Source organism: Oreochromis niloticus, linkage group LG15 (assembly GCF_001858045.2).
Source record: "Oreochromis niloticus isolate F11D_XX linkage group LG15, O_niloticus_UMD_NMBU, whole genome shotgun sequence".
Taxonomy (NCBI): Eukaryota; Metazoa; Chordata; class Actinopteri; order Cichliformes; family Cichlidae; genus Oreochromis; species Oreochromis niloticus.
This window is the reverse complement of record NC_031980.2, coordinates 29,180,056-29,186,664: the sequence shown is the minus strand read 5'-3', so window position 1 is coordinate 29,186,664 and position 6,609 is coordinate 29,180,056. Positions and strand designations below refer to the sequence as shown.

Sequence of the window (6,609 nt, the reverse complement as noted above, 5' to 3'; positions counted from 1 at the left end):
AACTCTGGTCACAAACCAATTTTGGTAAAGTTAAGTGCAAAAACATAGCAATATATGTCATCAAAATAAAAAACAATATTAAAGTAATAGGGCACCTGGCACGCGATTGATCTTGATTTTAGTGCCGGTACATTTAATTTTATTGCACTTCAAAGGACTTTGCTTCAGCCTTCCGCATTTGACATCAACATTTTGTTACCAAAAAGCTGTTCTAGGTCCTTTGTAAGGTTAGACACCCAACCTTAGCTCAGTAGTTGCCACATCTGTTTAACTGTAACCACACAATTATAAAATGTGTTTTTTCAGAATAGGCTTGTTCAAGCCCTCACATTTTTCAATATCCTGGCACAATTCCCGAGTTTTGGTACAGAAAATTCCATAGTTGTACAAACACAACTATAGAGAAAACATGTTAATGTAAGATATCTGCAAACGTGCTCTAGGGCACATTTTGGATTTGTTAAATGTTCGCACCCAGGTTGAGGTTCAGTAATACTTGTATAATATTTTAGTTTTATTGTTACAATTCAAGTGTAGTCTAGTGTGGGTATTTTTTGTTCTGCCTTCTAAAACCTAAACCAAATCAGAATGCAAACTATGTTCTCTTATTCATATACATGATGATGTAATGCGCAATCCTGAATTGCCTTTGTTGAAGCGCAGTACTGAATGTAGCGGAGTAATGTCATCCCTCTCCTCACTGGAAGGGAAAGTTGAGGTTGCACTGGAAAAATGTGTGCGCTTTATGTTTTATCTATGGCATGGTAGCCATGGAAACTGGATGACATAAATAGGCTAGCAGTGGCAGAGAGAGGGATGTTGCAGTTTTTAATAATGGACAGAATTTGGGTCATGATATCTTGCTTGATCTGATCTTGTTAGATCCATAAATTGCATCATGTGCCACTTAAAATTTCATTAATCTGCATGAATCCCTGCTTGGTCTTCAAAGCGGCTGCAGGCAGTGATTTAAGAACTGAGTGATGTCTCCTTGCACCCATTTAAGCGATGTTAGAGGAGGAAAAAGCCACATGTTCTTACACCAATTTTTTTTTGTTTACTTTACTTCATGTATTATGTAATTACACACTGCAATTCAGCTACATTAACAGCTTAAGCATGCTAATTGAGATCATGAATCACTTTGCTATTTGGAATAGCACTCAACACAATCATTTCCCATTCATAATTTCACTGCAGGTCTATTTAGAGGGGCACTAATAAGAGTGAGGGAGGGAAAGAACAGTAGCTGCTCTAGTTTCTGATGCAGAATTGCAAGGAAAAGCTCTGACAAATGTTCTGTGATTATTAGCATATCAGTGGTTTGTTTCTGTTTAATTCATTTTCATGGAAGAGCATCTGTCTACGTGATTTCATAGTGGCAGAAAAAGGTCAAAGTCCGTGCATGCTGGAATATACAAACTATGGTTCCTTAATGACAAGACGCTGCTACCAAGCCAGCAAGCAAAGCAGACTTAAAAGCATCTATTATGTGTCTTGTGCAACCTCAGCCAACATTGATGTTAAGGTACAGCCCATGGAATACATTTCTAAATCACGGCAACGAGATAGGTGAGAACTTAAACAACTAATCAAATAATTTTAATTAAATTGGTATTTAAGACTCAATAGAAGAAAATGCTGAAAGAAAGTTTCATTAACACAAAAGTACTGATATGAGTTTAAGTTAGTGTTAGTAGACACACAAATACTGAATTCAAGTAAAAGGCTGGAAGTAGCTGAAGTCTCATATGAAGCCAGTGCTTCATAAATGTGTAAACAATTGAAGTGTTCATTGAAAAGTGCCAAAATGAGTAAACTTTCTAAAATAGATTATGGTGTCAGTGAAAACACCAGTATAGTCAAAGGCAAGTGCTGAACGCAACTGGTGTTTCTTTATTTAGGTTCCCTTTTGCTATCACCTGCTAAACTGCTACGTTTTCTGGTGTTGCTAGGAGGGGAAAAAGACTGCAGCAGCATGATAATCCTAATAATAAATACATAAAAAAGGAGCTCTGTGGTAACTGGCAGTCTGTTGCAGCAACTGTTGTGTTTCTTGCTGTTTTTCATCACTTCTGAAAAATGAGGTTGAGTAGCTCATCTACTAATCGGAAGGTTGGTGGTTCCCTGGCTGTTCCAGTTTGCATGCCAAATATACTTGGGCAACATACAAACATCAACAGTTGTGTATGAATATGAATGTGAGTTGTTGGGTAGAAAGTATGTGTATATATGACTATATATATGTATATATATATATATATATATATATATATCAAATTGAAAGGAACACCAACATGGCTCCCGTCTGGGGGTTTCCTCCTCCTTGTGCTGGGATGGACGAGCGGTTGTCATCAGGATGTGAGGCCTCAGGTTATCGGTACTCTTGGGGGGGCTGCAGTTGGCCCGGATCTCCTGGATTTATCTCTGTCTGCCTCTGGTTCCTGGGGGGCGTTATTGCGGCTTCCCACCCTTTTTATGACAAAGGCACATACACAGACACTTGCTCACTTCTTACAGGTGCAGCAGTTTGTGATACATTGTGCCTTTCTATTTGCGCTCTATCCCTTTATTATATTTTCTCCATTCTTTTTTTCTTCCTCCTGCCTGTCAGCTTAGACATGGTCATACTACACATATAATGTAATAACTGAAGCCTAAATGCATCTGACATAAGGCGCATCTGGCCACTGAGAGTAAGACTGCTCCCCCCAGGCTGCTGGTTTACATTTTGGCTCCAAATTCAAAAAAAAAAAATAAAAATGCAAACACACATGAATATGAGGAGCCTATAGAGCTCATCTTGGAAAGAACTGAATTGAATTGGATGGAAATAAAATTTATTGAATAATTCAGGCTCTAATAACTGTAAAAAAAGGCTCTGGCCACTACATTGAAAAGATATACCAGAGAAGCAGAGGCCAAGACAATAAATAGCCTGTTCTCCAAAGATCCATCCAGCATGTACTCTAGGAATAGGGTAGACCTACCCAGAGCTGAAACTGGAAGAATATCAGGAAACAAGAAGTTTTAAACAACACCGTTGCCAAGTGGCTGATAAAGCCACAAGCAGACCATAGCAACCTCCCAGAGCTAATATACACCACCAAGACAGACATCCAACACCAAGTCTCCAGAATGCAGAGCTGTGCAGCACCAGGCCCTGACATGATCCGTGCCTAATGGCTGAAGAAGCTATTCTAATCTGGGATCACCTGGCAGCACAAATAAGGGGTCTGCTAACAGGAGGTACTCATCCAACTAACACAGAGCAGAACAATCCTGTTAATGAAGAATCTCATAACATCAGCCTATTACCTTTCTTTCCATAACATAGAAGCTCCTATCAGACATTATAGCAACCAAACTGAGTAGGCACCTGAGTGAATACATGAGCACAGCTCAGAAAGGAATTGGAAATAACACCAGAGAGCCAAAACACCAGTTCCTGGTCGAAAGAGCAGTATGCCAGGGCTAAGACCTGGCAGGCAGATCTGAGCAAGGCCTGAAAATTGCCCCACACATGGCACAGGTGGAGGCCCTAAGCATCAGATCCAGAGAGGCAGTAGTCTACCACAGGCAACAGGACCCAAGTTTCAGATTGGTGGCCCAGAGACTATACAGCACATAGTAGCTGTGTGTGAAATGCAAGCTAAGAGAGCGTACACTTAGAAGAAAATCCAGGTGGCTGGGATAGTGTACAGGAACATCTGTGCTGCATGTGGACTAGAAGTCCCCAAGGAGACTCCACCAAAGGGGGTGGAGAACAACAGGGGAAAGGTCCTGTGGGACTTCAAGTCCCAAACAAGCAGCTACTGGCCAACCAGCTAGACATAGTGGTGCAGTTGTGGTAGATGTGGTAATCATGGTTTTAAAGATGAGAAAATAGAGAAATACCAGAAGGAAGAGCTGGGGCAAATGTGGACGGTAAAGTTCCAAATGGTCCCAATGATAATAGGAGAATTAGGAGCTGTAACCTTGAAACTTGTGTGTGTGTATATATACGACCTTTAATATTAATTGTTTTGGCTACAATAAAGTCTAGATAAAATTCAATATGGTGAAAAACTTCATATGCCTTCACACGATGGCCCTGCTGAGTTATTGTTTCAGATCACCCCTGCTGAGATTCAGTAGGATCCCAATGATGCTGTAGTATTACAGCTGACAGGCTACTGCTGCGTCGTGCTGGAAAGAGATGCACGAGTTAGTGGTGAGGCATTTGTGTGTTACTGTAAGACGAACATCTTGTTCCCTCATGCCCTCTGGTTCAGGAAGCTGGAACTGACAAGAGTAGGGCTATAAAGGAAAATGAAATAACAACAGCAAATATTCCTGGATACCTCATAACAACATCTTATCGCCCGCTGCACACATTTGATTGACACAGTGCATAAGCTTATTCATAATTTAATCTTGGGGATAGGTTAATTGATTAATCTAAATTCCCCTATAGGTGTGAATCTGTGCGTGAATGTGAGTGCGAATGGTTGTCTGTGTCTCTATGTATTAGCCCTGCGAAAGACTGGCGACCTGTCCAGGGTGTACCCCGCCTCTCGCCCTATGACAGCTGGGATAGGCTCCAGCACCCCCTGCGACCCTGGAAAGGATAAGCGGAATCGAATGGATGGATGGATGGATGGATGGATAATTTAAGCTTGCTCAACATAAAGCCTGTGATGCAGTAATATGCTCACGTTTTACCTTCCTTCTCCACTGACATTGTGACCATAACATTTCAGTACACAGCATCTGTTTGGTGGCAGGTGAAACTAAATGTAGGAGACAGGCCATGGAGTTCAAAGTGAGAACAAGCCAACTTTCGCCATGTAAACACAAAACCTCACAGTTTTTCCAAAAGCAGAGGTCTAGGAAAAATACAAACAAGCAGTCAAATGTGAAGAGGGCTTTATTCACCAGTAGGTTTGCTGTGAGGCATGATATGCACATGTATGCAATGTGACATGTTGATATGTAAATATATGTGCAGAAAGGCAAGCAAAGACAATGAATCCCCAGTACAGATTTCATGTTTCATATTTAGATTTCAGATTTATTTATTTATTTATTGTCATTATGTTGCTAGAACATAACAAAAATTACAGTGGTGCCCTCGGTGATAAAGAAAATACAAAAAAAGATGCAGCTGCAATACCACAGTCGTACTGTGGCAGAGGATGTTCTCGATCACAGCTCTGTAAAAGTTCTGAGCAACTGGGGGGAGAGTCCAGCTCTCTTCAGTTTCCTGAAGAAGAAGAGTCTTTGTGGAGCCTTCCTCACCAGAAAGGAGGTGTTCAGTGGCCAAGTCAGATCTGGAATTTGATGTTATCGACACACTCCACCACCTTCCCTTGGATGAGGAGAGGTGGCTGCTCTGTCCTCCTGAACCTTCTGTAGTCTACTATGACCTCCCTGGCCTTGCTGGTGTTAAGCAGCAGATTGTTCAGTAAACACCAGGTGCTGGATCTTCTCCCTGTGGAGGATCTCATCATTGTTTGTTATAAGACCCACTACAGTGGTGTTGTCTGGAAACTTCAGAACCGTGTTTGAGGAGCGGATAGCTGTACAGCCGTTAGTGAATAGTGTGAAAAGAGCACTGTATTCAGGACCAGAGTGGATGATGTTCTGTCTCCTATTCTCTCATCTTAGCCGCTATTGTGCCTGATAGGAGATTTCATGTTGTGCTTAGGCAGGTTATTGACCAGTAGTTGGATGTGACCGGTCCCTTCTGGGGATCCTTGGGGATCAGTACTGTCCGCCCTTCAGTTAGTTGTACCAGGTGCGTCTCATCAGTTAACTGTTTGTGCAGTTAGCTTATCCAGCCAGTAGGTGTGTAGGTGCTGTTCAACTCTTCGTATTTGAGAATCTTTCTTGGATGCACATTTGTGAGGTGACACACTGATGTTGGACCAGTAGGTCTTTCCTGCGGTCTCCACTGTAATTTATCCCAAAGCTGTTCTGTTGGGTTGAGGTCAGGACTCTGTGCAATAATTTAAAATTGACAAACACATGTGAGCCAGAAATGTGCAAATCATTGTGTTGTATGGACTCTTGGAGTTATTCAATTCAATTCAGTTTTATTTATACAGTGCCAAATTACAACAACAGTTGCCTCAAGGCGCTTTATAGGTAGACCCTACAATAATACATACAGAGGAAAAACCCAACAATCATATGACCCCCTATGAGCAAGCACTTTGGCAACAGTGGAAAGGAAAAACTCCCTTTTAATAGGAAGTAACCTCCAGCAGAACCAGGCTCAGGGAGGGGCGGCCATCTGCCATGACCGGTTGGAGTGAGAGAAGGAAGACAGAATAAAAGACATGCTGTGGAAGAGAGCCAGAGATTAATAAGAGATATGATTCAGTGCACAGAAGTCTAGAGAAGAGAGTGAAGAAGAAATACTCAATACATCATGGGAATCACCCAGCAGCCTCACCTATTGCAGCATAACTAAGGGAGAATTCAGGGTCACCTGATCCAGCCCTAACTATATGCTTTGGCAAAGAAAAGTTTTTACTAAAGCATGTAAGTGATGCATGCTAAGATACAATATATGTTGATATCTCACTGAGATATCAACATAATACCAAAGAACTACATGAAGCT

At 41.5% G+C, this 6,609-nt stretch overlaps 1 long non-coding RNA gene across 1 annotated transcript in view; it reads right to left on the bottom strand.

The window, feature by feature from the left end:
- Positions 1-5,078: 5,078 nt before the first annotated feature.
- The window catches only part of LOC109194873 (uncharacterized), a 40,933-nt gene continuing 39,402 nt past the window's right edge, over positions 5,079-6,609 (bottom strand). The window contains exon 4 of the long non-coding RNA XR_002056623.2: positions 5,079-5,980. This is a non-coding gene — a long non-coding RNA (uncharacterized LOC109194873). The remainder of the gene's footprint in view (positions 5,981-6,609) is intronic.